This window comes from Nerophis lumbriciformis, linkage group LG33 (genome assembly GCF_033978685.3).
Source record: "Nerophis lumbriciformis linkage group LG33, RoL_Nlum_v2.1, whole genome shotgun sequence".
Taxonomy (NCBI): Eukaryota; Metazoa; Chordata; class Actinopteri; order Syngnathiformes; family Syngnathidae; genus Nerophis; species Nerophis lumbriciformis.
Genome location: NC_084580.2, coordinates 10411907 through 10433405, shown reverse-complemented (window position 1 = coordinate 10433405; position 21499 = coordinate 10411907). Strand labels below are relative to the sequence as shown.

Here is a 21499-nt window from a genome sequence, read left to right as displayed (position 1 = left end):
ACTGACAGATATAAGTAAGAACTTTACACTATATTAGAAATGGCAACAGCGGAGGATGGATGTCCCATAACAAGAAGATGAAGCGCGCAATTTTTCAGGATTCATGCAGATCCCAAATACAGATCAGCAGGTACCAGAAGGTAAGAAAAGTTGTATTTGCATAATATTGCAAAAGCAAAACGCCAGATAACATGTTTTACCTTATACACACACCATAATAATACTTGTATGTTTAATGTGCAGACAATCCATCAGGCGGTGCGGCTTCATAGCCTACCAAAGTCTTACTAAAACATTTTGATACATTTTTGAGCGGCTTGTGTAATAATCTGTATTTTCAATGGAACATATAAAATGTTGGTGTTGTTAACTTGAGTCATATTGCCATCATAGTGCAGTCTACATGTATCTCTTATGTTTGACTGCCATCTGCTGGTCACACTTATCATTACACCATGTACCAAATAAAATTGCTTCAAGGTCGCCGGTATGCAAAACTAAAAGTATTCCGTACATTAGCATGGGTTATAAGGCGCACTGTCAACTTTTGAGAAAAAAAAAAAATATTTTAAGCGCGCCTTATATTCCGGAAAATACGGTAATCACTGTGTAATGTCCTCAACAACACACACGATACAAAAGTTAATGTTTACGCTGATGCTGCTTATTCTTTGTGTAACTTTCGACGTATCTTTTTCTTGAATTTACTTGGGAATTTTACATCACTGGCGTCTACTGTTGTTCATTTAAGGCAGTGCAACATGGTAGCAGTCTTATGCAATAACTATGGGAAATCATGCACTGTACTGTTGTTCCAGTATGTTTCTTATGGATACTCTATGCAACAAATATACACTATATTGCCAAGAGTATTTGGCCACCTGCCTTGACTCACATATGAACTTGAATTGCCATCCCATTCCTAACCCATAGGGTTCAATATGATGTTGGTCCACCTTTTGATAGCTATTATAGTTTCAACTCTTCTGGGAAGGCTGTCCAGAAGGTTGCGGAGTGTGTTTATAGGAATTTTCGACCATTCTTCCAAAAGGGCATTGGTGAGGTCACACACTGATGTTGGTCGAGAAGGCCTGGCTCTCAGTCTCCGTTGTAATTCATCCCAAAGGTGTTCTATCGGGTTCAGGTCAGGACTCCGTGCAGGCCAGTCAAGTTCATCCACACCAGACGCTGAACCCTCTCAGTTTACGTGGCCTACAACTTCTTGGCTGAGTTGCTACTGTAACCAAACTCTTCCAACTTCTTATAATAAAGCCGACAGTTGACTTTGGAATATTTAGTAGGGAGGAAATTTCACGACCGGATTTGTTGCACAGGTGGCATCCTATGACAGTTCCACGCTGGAAATCACTGAGCTCCTGAGAGCCGCCCTTTCTTTCACAAATGTTTGCAGAAACAGTCTCCATGCCTAAGTGCTTGATTTTATACACCTGTGGCCTGGCCAAGTGATTAGGACACCTGATTCTGATCATTTGGATGGGTGGCCAAACACTTTTGGCAATATAGTGTAGCTTGGGTTGCTTTGCTGCTGGTAACACTTTTAGTGACCCGCCGAAAAGAAATGTCTGTGAGAACCATACTGAAATAAATCACATTAGAGAGAAGAGCAGCACGAGTCCAAAGAGCTCTTCTAATAGTTATTGATCTCCAAGTCCCTCTTTTAAGTGTACCGCTTTGTACTGTATGTGCACACTAGCAATACTGCAAGTCAACCCCCCGTGTCCTGGTGAACTTTTGACAGTACTGGCACAGGCACAGTGACATGTGGGCCAAAAGGCAATCACACACTCTCACACACTCACACACTCGCACTCACATACTCCTTCAGTGTTTGTTCCATTCTCTTCACCCAGCCTGGGTCAGAATGTCCTGCACTATTGGCTTTGTTCTCTTTATTTACCTGCTCCCCTGCCTGCCCCCCCCCCCCCCACCTAAATACTCCCTGCACCATGTGCACATACAGTAACTGGACCATCTGTGAGCAATAACACACACCAGCCTGGCAATGCACTACAACACTGTGCATGTTTGCATATGTCATGTTGCTGTACACTATGTTGTTGTTTTTTAATAAACAGGTTAAAGTGCGCCTGGGAAATACTGTACCACTAACTCTTTGTCAGTAAACACCACCCACTTCCTGTGAGGAGGAGGAGGAGGTGAGAGCATCGCCGCAGGGTTTAAACAATGCGTCACAATGCTCAGGTTTTGTCCTCATGGAAGGCACAGGGGACACTTTGTGGGGGAAATATCAAACAGAAACGACGGTGGGAATGCGTTCGTATGCAGTGCATTGACACAAGAGCAACCTGTAATCTTAGTTTTACACCAGACAATTCAGGCAGTGGCGCCTGTAAAGCTGATATACTCCGAAGGTTGCAAGAATTCACAAAATGTTCTTCAGTTTGTAAATATAAAAGTCACCCAATGATGGAACATTTTACTCTTTCTTTCTGGGGACTTTGTGCGATAATAATGTATCATAATAAAGCATATCAGCAATTAATCGCTGTAAAATACTTGAATGTATAATTCAATTTGACTTTAAAAAGACCCCAGTATTTTGACACAAATCACATTTTATTGTCAGAATGAAAAAAAACAAAGACAGAGGGGGAAATTGTGGGTACAAGACAACAACTATATATATATATATATATATATATATATATATATATATATATATATATATATATATATATATATATATATATTTATATATATATATATATATATATATATACCGTATTTTTCGGAGTATAAGTCGCACCGGAGTATAAGTCGCACCTGCCGAAAATGCATAATAAAAAAAGAAAAAAACATATATAAGTCGCACTGGAGCCCGGCCAAACTATGAAACAAACTGCGACTTATAGTCCGAAAAATACGGTATATATATATATATATATATATATATATATATATATATATATATATATATATATATATATATACATATATATTAGAGATGCGCGGATAGGCAATTTATTTCATCCGCAACCGCGTCAGAAAGTCGTCAACCATCCGCCATCCACCCGATGTAACGTTTGATCAGAACTGCACCCGCCCGCCATCCGCCCGATCTAATATAGATGATGCAAGGCATTAGTGAGCCTGCCGACTACTCCGGTTTTCCCGTAATTCGTACGGTTTTCATCAACCTATTCCGGGTTTTTCATTAATTAAAAAAAAAAAAAAGGGTGAAAACTACACGAATTGCACCTTGTGCAGACAAGATTTTTCGATCGGACACGGAGGAATTAGCGATGTAAAAGACCACGTTGGGACAAAAAAACACAAGTCTAATGCCGTTGCTAGCGATACAAGTGGAAAACTTTCAACGTTTTTCGTCGCCCAAACAGATTCTTTGGATGTGATAAATGCCGAAGTTTTATTTACGGAGGCAATAATTGAGCATGGACTTCCAATCGCACTGGCTGATCACATGGGACAGTTAATAATGTAATGCAACCTTTAAAAATCATTACACGGTGATCGCGGTCCCAAAAATAAACTTTTCTTGCATGATAATGTCCAGAAAAATTCGCTTTATATTACTATAGAGTCCTTTTAACGAATGAGTTTGATGGTTTATCACAAACCTTAAATGAAAGAAGTCCTTTGTTCTCCTGCACCATGGCCTTGCTTCGTGTTTGGTGCGCAAGCTTCACTGAGGTTATAAAGCTTTTGCCTGTTAAAGAAAGGAGACTGATCCAATGCAGCACAGACTTTCGCGTGCCACGCTGTCACGACCCAGACGCACACCAGTGCGCAATCATATGGGAGCCGCGCTGAGCGCACCTCCAAGCGCGTCTCGCTGCCGGCGACGGCCGGGTATATGGGCCCGACGCTCCAGCGCCATCCATTTTCAGGGCTAGTTGATTCGGCAGGTGGGTTGTTACACACTCCTTAGCGGGTTCCGACTTCCATGGCCACCGTCCTGCTCTCTATATCAACCAGGGTGAGCCCCACCCCTTTCGTGAGCGCACTGCGCGCGGAGTGACCCCTGTTACGCGCCCCCGGCAACAGGGGTGGCGGGCAGGTAAGCTGCGCGGGCGGAGCGCGCGGAGTGACCCCTGTTACGAGCCCCCGGCCACGGGGGTGGCGGGCATGTAAGCTGCTTACCTGCTGCGCGTGAAGGCGGACGAGGCGGGGTGTCGGTGCGGTGGGCGCGGTAGTGACCCTGGACGTGCGTCGGGCCCTTCTCGCGGATCGCCTCAGCTACGGCTCCCGGTGGGGCCCTCTCGGGGGAAGGGGCCTCGGTCCCGGACCCCGGCGAGGCGTCCCTTCTCCGCTCGTAAAAGTGTCCATCTCTTTTCTTTTTTTTTCTTCTGTTGTGGCATATGCAGCAGGTGCCTGCTCGTTTTTCGTATGTGGGTAACAACATTTAACTATGTATATATATTTCCGAATTGGTTTAACTGCCACCCGCAAAAAAAAAAAAATAAAAAAAAAAAATAAAAAAAAAAAATAAAATCTAATTAATCCACCCGACCCGACCCGCGCGCGGATAAAATCTTATTTTTTTTAATTTCATCCGCCCGATCCGCGGATAATCCGCGGACTCCGCGGTTGTGTCCGCAAACCGCGCATCTCTAATATATATATATATATATATATATATATATATATATATATATATGTAATATCGGAAATTATCGGTATCGGTTTCCAAATTATCGGTATCGGTTTCAAAAAGTAAAATGTATGACTTTTTAAAACGGACGTAGGGAGAAGTACAGAGCGCCAATAAACCTTAAAGGCACTGCCTTTGCATGCCGGCCCAGTCACATAATATCTACGGCTTTTCACACACACAACTGAATGCAAGGCATACTTGATCAACAGCCATACAGGTCACACTGAGGGTGGCCGTATGAACAACTTTAACACTGTTACAAATATGCGCCACACTGTGAACCCACACCAAACAAGAATGACAAACACATTTCGGGAGAACATCCGCACCGTGACACAACATAAACACAACAGAACAAATGCCCAGAATCCCTTGCAGCACTAACTCTACAATACGCTACAATATACACTCCCGCTACCACCAAACCCCGCCCACCTCAACCTCACCCCACCCCCCACCATCTCCCGAATTCGGAGGTCTCAAGGTTGGCAAGTATGGTGAGGACTGTCCTGACCAGATATCTAGATTCCTAGATTGACTGATGTACCTCGACTGATTTGATTCACTACAATAGGGCCCCACAGCACACTGGATTCCAGGTAATTGAAATACCACAACACTGGATATTGTTCAATTAAATTTAATAACTTGCACACAAAGCAACACTGGAGGTGACTATGACGTGCGCATTTTCCGCGCATGCGTACTAGGTCGCGTTGCGCCAGCGGAAGGAGGGGGTGAGAGGGTCTTAAACGACCATTGTGTGTGTGTGGACAAGGATAAAGTTAGGTGTAGAAGGGGCCTTAAGCTGAGAGGTTGCAGCTGGGAGTGTCGTCAGTGCAGTCGTCCAGACTACGCTACCTTCCTGTTGCTGTTTCCCACATCAGCTCCACCGGTTCCTGTATGACTGACTTCACTTCATCCCAGCGTTTCCCCTGCATTGGTGCTGCTTCGCCTCGCTTCCAGCCGGACTTACTGACTTTTTTGATATCTCTTAGTTTTTATTAGGGCCCGCAATGGCCCATTGCAAAAGGACTCCCACAGGGAGTCCTTATGCAATGGGACATAAGGACCTATTGTTATTCGTTCGTTTTATTATTCTTTATTCTTCCGCCGCCACAACAAACTGTAATTTGACCCACTTAATATGCTTCAAAACTCACCATATTTGACCCACACATCAGGACCTGCGAAAATTACCTTTTCAAAAAAAAACCCAACCCCAAAACTCAAAATTGCGCTCTAGCGCCCCCTAGGGAAAAAAAAAACTAGCCTGCCTGTAACTCCCACTAGGAAGGTCTGAGAGACATGAAACAAAAACCTCTATGTAGGTCTGACTTAGACCTAGTTCTCATAATTGTATATCCTCGGGCTAAAATCAACAGGAAGTTGGCAATTCCCCCTTCAAGACAAAAAAGTACTAAAAACAGTCACTTTTGCCTCTTTGAGCTGCAATTTGACCCCCTTAACATGCTTCAAAACTCACCAAACTGAACACACACATCAGGACTGGCTAAAACTGTGATCTAATGAAAAAACCTAACCCCAAATCTAAAAATTGTGCTCTACAGCAATTTTTTAATAAAACGCACAAAAAACTGCTCCTCGGATGAATAATCTGACAAAACTGCCTGTAACTCCCACTGGGAAGGTCGGAGAGACATGAAACGAAAACCTCTCCGTAGGTCTCACTTAGACCTACATTTCATAAATTGACAACCCCCAGCTAAAATATACAGGAAGTTTGCTATTCCCCCTTCAACACAACATTTTTGTAAAAACCCGTCACCTTTCTTCAAACATTATCTCCTCTGAGCGCGTTTGTTGTTTCGGCTTCAAACTAACACAGGAGAGAGATTGAACCCTTCTGATTAAAAGTTGGTGAAAGAGTTGTGATACCTGCTCCGGTTTTGATTTTATGACCCTTCAAAGACCCGCTGCACTGATGCTCCTGCGGTGCTGTTTTTTTAAGATGGCTGCTTAAAAGCAGGAAGCACCAACGTGCCCACACAATGCAGACAAGGTAGGTACACTAGACAAAAGTCTTGGGACACTTCAGACTAAAAGTAGACAAAAGTATTGGGACACTTAGGACTAGCACCTGCCAAATACGCGGGCCCGAACAACGCTGCTTGCAGCTTTAATTATACTTGTTTTTCGGTCCCATCTCCTTTTAGTTAACTGCTAAAACGCTTTTGTATTCTTTTGTTGCTCTATGGCAGTGTTTTTCAACCTTTTTGAGCCAAGGCACATTTTTGGAGTTGAAAAAGATTAACTGATTAAAGATTTCTGCACACAACCAGCAGAAATCTTTAAAAAACAAAACTCGGTTGACAGTAAAAAGTTGTTGTCGCAATTGTTGGATATGACTTTAAACCATAACCAACCATGCAGCAATATAGCTCTAGTGTTTTAGTTCTTTTCTTGCGCTTCTATTTTGGGGGTATTTTCCAGTAGCAGTTTCATGTCTTCCTTTGAGCGATATTACCTGCATCTACTTTGTTTTAGCAATCAAGAATATTTCAGTTGTTTTTATCCTTCTTTGTGGGGACATTGTTGATTGTCATGTCATGTTCGGATGTACTTTGTGGACGCCGTCTCTGCTCCGCAGTAAGTCTTTGCTATCGTCCAGCATTCTGTTTTTGTTGACTTTTTAGCCAGTTCAGTTTTAGTCTCGTTCTGCATAGCCTTCCCTAAGCTTCAATGCCTTTTCTTAGGGGCACTCACCTTTTGTTTATTTTTGGATTAAGCACCTTTTTACCTGCACACTGCCTCCCGCTGTTTCCGACTTAAGCCACATCAATATGGAATGCACTCCCAACAGGTGTAAAAGAAAGGGCATCTCTATCCTCCTTCAAAACCGCACTAAAAGAACACCTCCAGGCAACTTCAACCCTAAACTAACACCCTCCCTTCCACATCCTACCTCCCCGGATTGTAAATAATCAAATGTAAATAATCAAATGTAGATACTTATTCTTATGCTTTCTGATCTCTCTCTCTATGTCCACTACTTGCTGTACATATCCTACCAAGTCAGTCCTACAATGTTCCAATGTCCATTTATCTGATGATGCAAAGGTTGATGACTGAAGTGTTGATATCAACCAAACTTAACCCCCCCCATAACCCACACCCCGGATTGTAAATAATGTAAATAATTCAATGTATATACTCTGATGATTATCTTGTGTGATGACTGTATTATGATGATAGTATATATCTGTATCATGAATCAATTTAAGTGGACCCCGACTTAAACAAGTTGAAAAAATTATTCGGGTGTTAACATTTAGTGGTCAATTGTACGGAATATGTATTTCACTGTGCAATCTACTATTAAAAGTTTCAATTAATCAATCAAAGCAATTAGCTACCAGCTGCCACCTACTGATATGGAAGAGTATTACATGATTACTCTGCCGCTACACTCAACAACAACACATAATTTGCAGACTATAATTACTGGTTTGCAAAAAATATTTTTAACCCAAAGAGATGAAATTAGATAATCTCTTAAGGCACACCAAACTGTATCTCATGGCACACAGTGGTTGAAAAACACTGCTCTATGGCATTAAAGACCTTGTAAATCCGCTCTCTGCCTTCCATCTCTGCATCTGGGGTTCACACATTTACCACAACCTAACAGAAAAGACTGGCCATTATTATGGACCCCGCAAAGGTGGACAACATCAGGCTCGCCCTCTGCAAACTGGTTTCGCGCATGGGCGAACAGGAGCATTCTAATAATCAGCATATATTCTAATAATCAGCATATAGTCTGTATACGCGCTAAATGGATTGTGCTCATTATTTTGCTCATTTGAGACACGCTAGTACATGCACACCTTTTAGTAAAGCAAGCCTGCGGAATGATAAGAAGTTAGAACCGTGGGATGCATTTGCAACACCGCATCACATTTGAGTTTAGCCTTTTAAATGTTTGTTTTAGCCCGAATTTGCAGACTGACGGGATGTTGTTGATGTCCTTAACGGCAAAAGCAAAGTGCAAACAAATTGACGAGTGGGAGGGCGTGTAACGCACATTAAAAGTGGTATTTCCCCAGGCGACAGTCAGCGTGGGTTTGAAACCACTGGTATAAAGACGCAGCAAATGACAAACAATAAATTGCTTATGGCATTGGCGCTTGTGAGTCTACTTACGTGCACCTAATATAACATTTTCTAATGGTTTGATACAATCCTGGTTGCTGTTTGACTTAGTGATAGGATGACACTATTCTAACCCTTGTGTAATGTTCATATTGTTGTTACTCAGCCAGCGTTTGTGGGTCTGACGGACCCTTTGCATTTTGTGGCTTTCAATGCCTCACAATCAAACACTTTTATGTTAAAATACTGAACAGATGTTTACCTTATCCCAATAACACAAATGGTTTCTCTCTCGTGCTTCACCAACAGCCATCAACAACTCTCTCCTCTCCTTCCCGACTGCTGCCTTTAACAGAGCGACAGGTGATCAGACAAACACTCACAGCTGGGTCATCTACCTGTCGCTGACCTCGAAGCCGGTCCTGGCACACCCCGCTTCGCTGCAGGTCTGCAGGCCACGCCCCCCTCCACAGCATATTTTTGGAATGTGAGAGGAAGCCGGAGTACGCGGAGAAAACCCACACACATGCAAACTCCACACAGAGATGTCCAAACTGAGATTTCAACCCAATCCCGACCTGACTGTCTGGCTTACATGATAACTACTAGGTCACGGCGTGGTCTAAACCCAAAATAAAAACTATGATCCGGACAACGAATCATAACAGTTAGCTGAAGAAAAAAACAAACAACCCACAAAAACTGGCTTCATTTTTAGGATGTGTAGCGAAGCCTGTTGGGTAGGCTCAACTAGCTAGAGGGTAGGTCAGAGGCGTTATCATGTCCATGAAGAAGGATGTTTATCCTTCATGACATCATGAAAACCTGAACATCTTAAAAGATGAGCAAACTTTTGATGCTCATTAACAGGCTCTAGGGATATTATGATATTTTTTCAAATGATTGACTCCAGTGTAAATAACCAGCAACTACGGGTAATTGTGGTAATTTATGATAGTGTCTCTTACTAAAACACCTGCTCAATGCGAGCTGTTATTCAATATCATGAAGCATTGGACAACATTCCTCTTTGTGTCAACAGGTTGTTTAACCGTATTCAACTCTGTCCCACTTGTATCTAAGTCGAAGCAAGTCGAATGTATGATATCCCAACCTCATCTCTTATGTGTGCTCCATGTTCCAGAAAGGACCTTTTTGACCCCGGGGCCTGCTGTTCCCGGCACAATTTCACAATGTTATCTCGGAGCGTTGTTCCCAAATGTGCCAATTCGCCTAAAAAAATGTCTTGCTGTGCTTTACTTATCTCTCTGTGTTACATGAAAAAGGGAAAACATGCTTACCAACTAACATTACCTGTGGGTGTATAAGTAGAGGAGAGGAACAACCAGACAAAAAATGCTTTGCAGGACATCCCTCCATGCATGTAATACATAAATCCTCAAAGTTAGTTATTAGACCAGTGAATCTCAAACTGTGGTACATGCACCAAGCTCTAACTAGTAGCACGACAAAGAAGCACGTGATTAAAGTACAGTGTTATATTTTCCTACGAACCCCAAAACCAGTGAAGTTGCCACGTTTTGTAAATATCAAATAAAAACAAAAATACAAAGATTTGCAAATCATTTTCAACCTATATTCAATTGAATAGACTGCAAAGACAAGATACTTAACGTTCGAACTGGAAAACATTGTTATTTTTTGCAAATATTAGCGCATTTGGAATTTGATGCCTGCAACATGTTTCAAAAAAGCTGGCACAAGTGGCAAAAAAGACTGAGAAAGTTAAGGAATGCTCATCAAACACTTATTCGGAACATCCCACGGGTGAACAGGCTAATTGGGAACAGGTGGGTGCCATGATTGGGTATAAAAGCAGCTTCCATGAAATGCTCAGTCATTCACAAACACGTTGTCACGACATGGACTATGGTGCAGTTTCCTAAATGGGTTTCTTTCCCGGAATGCAAAAGGACTTGACTGGACATGGCTTGAAGGTAAATACATGTTTGAATTATTACTATGAAAAGAACAAACAAAAAGCGCGGAGACACAACTTGACTAATGAAACAAAAACTAGCACTTAGGCAGACTATGGGCAAGAAACAAAAACACTTACTGTGACATGAAACGATCAGCATGAACTATGGTAACAAGGGTAGCATGGGTATCAGAGGTAACAGAAGGTAATGTCGCCAGGACGACCAACAGAAAATGACAGGCTTAAATACTAGTGACATGATTGACAACAGGTGCGTGAGTCCAAAAACATCAGGTGAAAACTAATGGGTTGCTAAGGTGACAAAAACAATGGAGTGAAAACAGGAACTAAAAAGAGTCCAAAAACCGAACAGAACATAGCCAAACAAAAACATGATCAACAGACATGACACAAGTATGGGGCGAGGGTCACCATTTTGTGAACAAATGCGTGAGCAAATTGTCGAACAGTTTAAGAGAAACATTTCTCAACGAGCTATTGGAAGGGATTAAGGGATTTCACCATCTACGGTCCGTAATATCATCAAAAGGTTCAGAGAATCTGGAAAATCACTGCACGTAAGCGACGATAATATGGACCTTCGATCCCTCAGGCGGTACGGCATCAAAAAGCGACATCAGTGTGTAAAGGATATCACCACATGGGCTCAGGAACACTTCAGGAAACCACTGTCAGTAACTACAGTTTGTCGCTACATCTGTAATTGAAAGTTAAAACACTACCATGCAAAGCGAAAGCCATTAATCCACAACACCCAGAAACGCCGCCGGCTTTGCTGGGCCCGAGCTCATCTAAGATGGACTGATGCAAAGTGTAAAAGTGTTCTGTGGTCGGACCAGTCAACATTTCAAGTTGTTTTTGGAAACTGTGGGCATCGTGTCCTCCAGAACTAAGAGGAAAAAAACATCTCGGTTGTTATAGGCGCAAAGTTCAAAAGCCAGCATCTGTGATGGTATGGGGGTGTATTAGTGCCCAAGGCATGGGTAACTTACACATCTGTGAAGGCACCAATAATATTGAAAGGTACATACAGGTTTTGGAGCAACATATGTTGCCATACAAGCAACGTTATCATGGACGCCCCTGCTTATTTCAGCAAGACAATGCCAAGCCATGTGTTACAACAGCGTGGCTTCATAGTAAAATAGTGTGGGGACTAGACTGGCCTTCCTGTAGTCCAGACCTGTCTCCCATTGTAAATGTGTGGCGCAATATGAAGCCTAAAATACCACAACGGAGACCCCCGGACTGTTAAGCTGTACATCAAGCAAGAATCGGAAATAATTCCACTTCAAAAATTGGTCTCCTCAGTTTACTGAGTGTTGTATAAAAGAAAGGCCATGTAACACAGTGGTAAAAATGTCCCTGTGCCAACTTTTTTGCCATGTGTTTCTCCCATTAAATTCTAAGTCAATGATTATTTGCAAAAAAAAATATGTTTCTCAGTTCGAACATTAAATATCTTGTCTTTGCAGTCTATTCAAGTGAATATAAGTTGAAAATGATTTGCAAGTAATTTTATTCTGTTTTTATTTATGATTTACACAACGTGCCAACTTCACTGGTTTTGGGTTTTGTACATTCAAACACAGTGTTATTGTTCAAACTGTGCGTAATGTTACAGTGGCCAAAATATTGAATGTACTTGTTAAATAACACCACTGGCTTGTTTTCAATGAATACTTTTGTTAACGAATACTTGGTGGTACTTGGTGAAACATTTTTGAGATCCACTGCATTAGACAAATGATCAATGATTTATAGTTTTTCAACCAATGTTGCCCACATTTTCTAAACATGCTTGTCAGCCTCAGCCCCCTTCAAAGTCCTCTTTAATGCCGACGTCACTGCACTTATTTCATGGCCGTGGTCCTAAAAATGATGTCTACTGGTAAAATCACCCCCAAAATATGCACTGTGGTGATTTTAGGCTTTTTTTCTGGTGAGTTTCAGCACATTTTGGATCGCTCACTTTTAACTGCAACATGTGGACGGGCCTGCATCAGCCGACTGATGTCACCTACTTAGACTCAGACTTAGACAAACTTTAATTATCCACACAGTAGCTCAGTTACAAAGGATGTAAAGTGTAAGGATGGAAAGGACAGTGCAGGTATAAAACACACTGCAAAAAGTCAGTGTTCAAAAACAAGAAAAAAAAATGCAAAAATGAGGGGTATTTTACTTGAACTAAGGAACATTATCTGCCAATAGAAAAAGGAAGTTTGGCTTGTCAAGACTTTCCAAAACAAGTAAAATTAGCTAACCTCAATGAACCCAAAAATACCTTTGAAATAAGTATATTCTCACAAAAAACAAGTGCACTTTTCTTGATATAAAAAAAAAATGAGACCTTTTTTCTCAATATGTTGAAAAATATTCTTAAATTAAGTAAATGCTAGTGCCATTATCTTGACATAATGATATGCGCCCGGCATTACATTTCTTGAAACCAGCAAACTTACACTAAAAACTAATTTATTTTTCTTATGGAAAGGCAACAAGGCAACCGCTTGTTACTTTCGGAGTGTACTAGCCGCTCAGGCAAATCATATTGTCTAAAAATGCATTTTCCCATCGACAACATGACATCATCGCACCATGAAATAGTTCATGCACATATATATATATATATATATATATATATATATATATATATATATATATATATATATACAGCCTGGCCCGCAGCCAAATTTTTTTTATTGTAATTTTGAATAATTTACCTGAATGTGCATGAACTATTTCTGTTCAAAATAGTTTGAAATGTCACATGTTAAATGTTTAAAAATTAACTGCCCGACTGTACTACTATATGAGTACGTATTTTCTCTTGTTTCATTGAAAATAAAACCGCAAAGTCCAATTTGGCTGTCATCTGTTTTAATTATGAGACACAAATGTGTCAAAGTCATGTTTTTTCTTGTTCATGCTTGAAATAAGAAATTATTACTTTGAAAAAGCAGTTTTATACTTGTGAGTGTTGATGACACAGCTTTGCAACAGTTGATATTCTAGTTTCAAGAATGTTTTACTCAATATAGGTCATCAAATCTTAGCAACAAGCTGTAATATCTTACTGAGATCATTTAGGACCAAAACACTTAAAACAAGTAAAACACTCTAACATAAAATCTGCCTCATGATAAGAATGATCTTATCAGACAGAAACTAAGCAAATATCACCCTTATTTGAGATATTTAATCTTACTTAGATTTCAGTTTTTGCAGTGTAGACTTAAAATGTACCGTAGTAGCAATATAAAATATAACATGTATGTAATATTTACATAACATATCTACAGTATATGATATATACTGATATATTATATTATATTACCTACAGAAGACTGGAGACAATTTCATATTGCGTAGTATTATTTGAGTCTGCTAAGATCCGAATACCTCGTGCTAATATATATATGCTAATATACCTACTCAGTGGCCTAGTGGTTAGAGTGTCCGTCCTCAGATCGGTAGGTTGGGAGTTCAAATCCCGGCCGAGTCATACCAAAGACTATAAAAATGGGACCCATTACCTCCCTGCTTGGCACTCAGCATCAAGGGTTGGAATTGGGGGTTAAATCACCAAAATGATTCCCGGGCGCAGCCACCGCTGCTGCCCACTGCTCCCCTCACCTCCCAGGGGGTGATCAAGGGTGATGGGTCAAATGCAGAGAATAATTTCGCCACACCTAGTGTGTGTGTGACAATCATTGGTACTTTAACTTTAACTTTTAACTTTTAACTAAACAGCACGCGCAAACTATAAAATGCTGTGTTTTGTTAGTTGGCATGTTGCACGTCATCTACTGATTGTTGGGTTGCATATGACGTCACGTCCGCTTTGCTACGTCGCGGCGTAACGCACATGGAGGGCAGTCAAAGTCAAATGGAAGACGCGTTCGTAAGCGAAACGTTTGGATTGAGAATGCCGCTTTGCTGTTCTGTTTCAAGCGTTCAAATCGAGAGACGGGAAAGGGTTTCTATCGAATCCTGAAAGAATTGGTTCATAAGAGGAATAAAGTGAGTGAAATTGGCTCTCAAACATGTCACTCTCATCTTGCCGAATACAGTCGGACCACGCTCGTGTCTGCAATGATTTGTTTACACATTTTATTTCTTTGAGGAACTTTCTATGATGCAATTGGGTTTATTGTTACCTCTATAAGTAGTGTTTGAGAGCAGAACTAAGTGAGGTCAAGAGATCACATTAGTTTGTGTTCTTTTAAGTCATGTTATGGTTGCTATGGCTAAATATAACTACAAAGACCTCTGATTGTGGGAATAAACTAACATCATGTGAAGTCCTAGTAAGAAATATCACGATTGTTTGTCCAATTTCCTTGTCACATTTCAAAGCAGAAACTAAAAGCTTAATTGTTGTTGTGCAGCTAAGCCAAGTGCTGTATTCGGCGTGGATGACCACACTTGCATGGCTACGGTATTTGTGACCCCAAGATGCAGGAACCAGGAGAACGAAGAGCAGGTAAGATGATTTTAATGTATTTTTAAACAGAGAAGGAAGCAGTTGTGCACTTAAAACGGTTCTCAATAAAAGCAATGCTCAAGTGCTGAGGAGCAGGCGAGGCAGGCATAATTAGCAGCCTGCTGATTAGCACCAGGTGTGGCCAGGCTGCCAATCAGCAGCAGGTGAGGGGAAACAGCGCTCAGGGAGACATGCAGGGAATGTAACAAAAAATGAGAGCGCTGACAGAAAATAAACATCAGACAAGGAAGCAAACAGAAATTAAGTGACAGATCGTCACACACTCGTTAAATGAATCAAATATGTTCAACTTTGTCTTTCACCGATCAATGTTTAATTTGTGGACGCCTACAGATTTAAAGACACGATGTGCCTCCAATCTTTTCTGCTTTAACCCTTGTGTAATGTTCATATTGTTGTTACTCAGCCAGCGTTTGTGGGTTTGATGGACCCGTTGCTTTTTGTGGCTTTTAATGCCTCACAATCAAACACTTTTATGTTAAAATACTGAACAGATGTTTACCTTATCCCAATAAACATCTGTTCAGTCTTTTAACATAAAAGTGTTTGATTGTGAGGCATTAAAAGCCACAAAATGCAACGGGTCTATCAGACCCACAAACGCTGGCTGAGTAACAACAATATGAACGTTGCACGGAAAATTCCTCTGCCAGTTTCTGTATCCCACAGAGGTTCTTCTTTTGTGTTTCTGCACCTGTGGTTCCCACACAAGGTTGCAACATTGTTTGTCAACACTGTCTGCTCTCATTGTCTCGCACATTTGACCCTTTTGATGTTCTGTGTGCCTACACTCTGTCCTTCTCCTGTCTAGGGCTGCTGTGTGTGTGTGTCTGTGTGTGGGTGGGTGTGTGTGGTACACAGAAAATCAATTTCCACACTTCTATTAGCCCCGGGTCCAGTGGACCCGGACATCTTTTATGTAATAGAAATGTGTAGGGGGGGTGTGTGGTCATTAAATATGTATTCTGATATATGTTCTTCACAGAAAATGAGCCAAAGTCAGTGAGTCTCAGTTTGAAAAATGTATTAATTGCATCATTTTTCTTTTAATAAAAATTGGAAACGGGTCCCACAGACCCGAACACCACACAAGTGTCGAAGAAAGTGCAGTCAAGCAGTAACTTGAACAGTCGTCTTCGGTCATGATTAATTATTGAAATCTTTAGATTATTAACATCTTTTTTTTGAAGAGTGTTTAAATCCACTCCATTCCATGTCAATATTTTTTCATGATAGCTTGTTTTCTTGCCTTTTAACCTTTCCAAATATGACCAAGTGTATACTGATGTGTTACGGCTCAAGCACCCGCCACCGCTCAGTCTGCAATGCGCTCATCTGAGAGCACCTCCGGACGCGCCCAGGGGCGTTCCTGTCCTGCCGCGGCCGCGCCCTTGCGCCGCTCACTATTTAGACCAGCGCGTCCTGCGTTCCAGTGCCAGAACGTAGCTACCTGTATTGTACAGTAAGCCCACACGTCTCTAGCTTATTTTTAAAAAGTTAAAGTACCAATGATTGTCACACACACACTTGGTGTGGCGAAATTATTCCCTGCATTTGACCCATCACCCTTGATCACCCCCTGGGAGGTGAGGGGAGCAGTGAGCAGCAGTGGTGGCCGCGCCCAGGAATCATTGTTGGTGATTTAACCCCCAATTCCAACCCTTGATGCTGAGTGCCGAGCAGGGAGGTAATGGGTCCCATTTTTATAGTCTTTGGTATGACTCGGCCGGGTTTAAACTCACAACCTACCGATCTCAGGGCGGAAACTCTAACCACTAGGCTCTCTGTGTTTCCCCTTCTCTGTGCTCATTGTGTCTTGTCCTGTATCGTCATCCCGCAGCTCCTCTCTGTCTTCTGGATTCAAGCTGTGTGTCTCGTCTCCCCGGACTTCCCCTGGACTTCTTGCTGCCTTCCCGGATCTCGACCTTTCGCCTGCCCACGGACATTGACGCCACATGTCTAGCCCTCGACCTCTCGCACGCCCACAGACTTCCGAGCCTGCTTTGCCCTCTCTGGACTTCCGCATTCTTCCCAACACGCAGCTTCAACACCTGCCGGTAACACTCTCAAGTTAATCGCACACCACATATTTTGGCGAGTTGCACACTTCATACTCTTGTATTAATAAACATGCCTAAGGCTAAGCGACATACCTGTCTCAGTGCCATCTCCTTCTCCACTGTACCGTTACATGATGCATGCAGATAAACAGTCGCCTCGTAGGACTCTTGCCCTCCACCTAAAGTTGCAACCCAGCAATTGAAAAGAGGCGCAGGCCGCCTTATTTAAATGACACTTTTTGCGTGTTCTACTAGCAATTTGTTATCATCCGCATTCATGTTATCATGCTCTCCAACCTGTGTGCAATGTTGTTACACTAGAAGCACACATCTATTGTACGTAACACTTTCTCTGCTATACAGAATCGCAATATATAGACAAAAGAAACTATTTTTAGCGCGCTGACGGTGCTTGCTGCAAGGAGGTTGTGGACCATCACACCAGCAGCTCATTCATGCGTCTGGAAGGATCCAAACACAAGAACATACATGTTAAAATACATGTATACATATATGGTGTAGGGTGACAAAAACGAATACAAAGTCTTTATCCACACTGTCTATGTGGAGGACATTTCTGTAGATGACGTCACACCAAGAGAGGGCGGCATATCCAGTCTAGCGATGATAAAAGGGCGTTCCAAGTACAATTAGTTATCTACCGATTACTCAAAAGCTAATTGATATTAAGGGAAATTACTGCTAGATTAATTTTAAGGAGCAAAAAACACATAAAGAAAAAAATCGACGCTATGATCCCACATTCCGTGGTGATCAACGTAAAGCAGGGGTGTCAAGCTCATTTTCGATCGGGGGCCACATAGAAAAAAATATACCGTATTTTTCGGAGTATAAGTCGCACTGGAGTATAAGTCGCACCTGCCAAAAAATGCATGATAAAGAAGGAAAAAAACATATATAAGTCGCACTTGAGTATAAGTCGCACTTTTTGGGGAAATTTATTTGATAAAACCCAACACCAAGACTAGACATTTGAAAGGCAATTTAAAATAAATATAGAATAGTGAACAACAGGCTGAATAAGTGTACGTTATATGACGCATAAATAACCAACTGAGAACGTGCCTGGTATTTTAACGTAACATATTATGGTAAGAGTCATTCAAATAACTATAACATATAGAACATGCGATACGTTTACCAAACAATCTGTCACTCCTAATCGCTAAATCCCATGAAATCTTATACGTCTAGTCTCTTACGTGAATGAGCTAAAAAATATTATTTGATATTTTACGGTAATGTGTTAATAATTTCACACATAAGTCGCTCCTGAGTATAAGTCGCACCCCCGGCCAAACAATGAAAAAACTGCGACTTATAGTCCGAAAAATACGGTACTCCCAAGTGGGCCGGACTGGTAAAATCACGGCACGATAACTTAAAAATAAACACAACTTTAGATTGTTTTCTTTGTTAAAAAATAGAACAAGCACATTCTGAAAATGTACAAATCAAAATGTTTTTTTGTTTTTTTATACTTTCTGAATAAATGATGTGATAATGCTCATCAGTCAACTCATTTGGTGTTAATTTTCAATCTATCTAGATAAAAAAATTATATAAAAATCAAATTACAGGATGTTATTTATGTAGTTTGCTGATTTTCCTCGACTGATGAACTCGCATGTGATTTATTTTTTTTACATATGTACCATAAACTACAAAGATACAAAGAAATGCTATTGCGACATCTAGTGGACACAAATTTAGAACAGCAGTTTCTTTCATTCAAAAATTTTGGCTCGTTTTTATACTTAGCAAACTCATCTCACATAAAAGTGATTGATTGTGAGGCATTAAAAGCCACAAAATGCAAACGGGTCCGTCAGACCCACAAACGCTGGCTGAGTAACGACAATATGAACGTTGCAGGGAAAATTTCTCTGCCAGTTTCTGCATCCCGCAGGGAGTCTTCTTTTGTGTTTCTGCACCTGCGGTTCCCACACAAGGTTGCAACATTGTTTGTCAACAATGTCTGCTCTCATTTTCTCGCACATTTGACCCTCTGATGTTCTGTGTACCTACACTCTGTCCTCCTCCTGTCTAGGCCTGCTGTGTGCATGCGTGCATGTGTGTGTGTGTGTGTGTGGTACACAGAACATCAATTTTCACACTTCTATTAGGTCCAGTGGACCCGGACATCTTATATGTAATAGAAATGTGTAGGGGTGGTGTATGGTGTGTGGTCATTAAATATGTATTCTGATATATGTTCTTCACAGAAAATGAGCCAAAGTCAGTGAGTCTCTGTTTGAAAAATTCATTAATTGTATTATTTTTCTTTTAATAAAAAATGAAAACGGGTCCCACAGACCCGAACACCACACAAGGGTACCTAGTTCCACACATTTGCACTCATTACTGACCAGGCCGACTTACAGAAAGTGCTCCCGCGCAGAGGAATATAACAGTCACCTCTGACAGAGCCTCGAGTCACACGCTCACGGCTGTTTTTCTTTGGCTGATGAACTCTGCCAGAGGATTCTGGAGCCAATTCATGCAGTGCTTTGCAAATCAGTTTTAAGTCTGCAAATAATAGCACGGGCATCACAATCAAATGCATATTTTGCTAAATGTTCACTCTTTTGTGCATATGGGTAGAAAACCTAGGTAATAAACACAAATATATGCAGTCTTGTGAACACTTTGGGGCCACCCACAGTGTTTGGCATCAAAGAGACACTGGATAGTTTTATGGTCGGTTACATAATAGCACCCACGTCACATTCAAGTGAAGCTCCTGAGAGGACCGAAGTTCAAGTCAAACATGGGCTGCAAGACAGCAAAGGCAGTGACGTCCCCGTAAAGCACGCCTGCCTCTCCGCGTTCCACCGCTGCATTCCAGCGCACCACATGACCCTCATAAGGTCCCCGGGCCCCCACCTCTTGCCCCATTCCTCCCTCCTGTCTGAAGAATGCAGCCGCAGAACACACAGCATATCAGCAGCCTGTGTGCTTTTCGGTCGTGTGATGGCATGTGACATGATAAATTCATCCTGCCTCGTCTCGGCTTCACCTCTGACCTCATTCCTGCAGCTCTTACATGGCTGCTTTCGGGTTTTTCATTCGAATGCATGACGCCTCGCAACGTTAAGTCAGTGTGTGCAACATTACAACAGTTTTGATCGATGCATCACATTAACCTCTTAAGGCCCAAGCTGTTTGTTTACATGTTTTTTTAATTTCTTTTTGCTATTTGGGCTTATTGGACCCTAATTAGAATAAAAACTCAAAATCATCTTTTTATATGATGTACTTAGTCCATAAGTACACAAACGTGTACTTCATGTGTAGTGACATTCACATTTTTTATTTTTACACTTTTTTTTTTTCCAAATTCCATTGTATGTCATACTCTTCTGACACCACCAGATAGCAGTATAAGTGTCCATATGTCGGCATAAGACCCCAATTCAGTAGTTTACACAATTTTAGAAATAAGAGCTAAAAGGTGCTGTCCACGTATGTGGCCACTAAGGCCTTTAGAGGTTAAGGCAGGGGTGTCAAACTCATTTTAGATCGGGGGCCACATGAAGAAAAATGTACTGCCAAGTGGGCCGGACTGGTAAAATCACGGCACGATAACTTAAAAATAAAGACAACTTCAGATTGTTTTCTTTGTTAAAAAAATAGAACAAGCACATTCTGAAAATCTACAAATTATAATGTTTTTTTTTTTTTTTTTTACACTTACGGTTTAAAGTATTCTATCTTTATGTGTCGTTACTTTCTGAATACATTATGTGATAATGTTCATCAGTCAACTCATTGGTGTTAATTTGCAATCTATCAAGATGAAAAAATAATATAAAAATCTAATTACAGGTTGTTATTTATGTAGTTTGATCGTTTACAAAGAATTGCTATTGCGACATCTAGTGGACACATTTAGAACAGCAGTTTCTTTCATTAGAAAATTGCGGCGCATTTTTATACTTAGCAAACTCATCCCGCGGGCCGGATAAAACCTGTTCGGGCCTTACCTTTGACACTCCTGCATTAAGGCAAACAACAACGTGGACAATTCTCTAAAGAATACAATTAATCAGGTTTTTAGCGTTATTATCATCTCTGCTCGCAGTAATTTGCACACCAATGTCTAATCCATCGCCTCCCTCTGATTGTGAAACACATTTGCAGGGAATTGAATACTTAAACACGTTACTATA

General features: G+C 41.2%; 1 long non-coding RNA gene across 1 annotated transcript in view; it reads left to right on the top strand.

The window, feature by feature from the left end:
* The window catches only part of LOC140677498 (uncharacterized), a 129818-nt gene extending 112507 nt beyond the window's left edge, over window positions 1-17311 (top strand). The window contains exons 2-3 of the long non-coding RNA XR_012049280.1: window positions 15131-15225; window positions 17087-17311. This is a non-coding gene — a long non-coding RNA (uncharacterized lncRNA). The remainder of the gene's footprint in view (window positions 1-15130; window positions 15226-17086) is intronic.
* Window positions 17312-21499: the final 4188 nt, after the last annotated feature.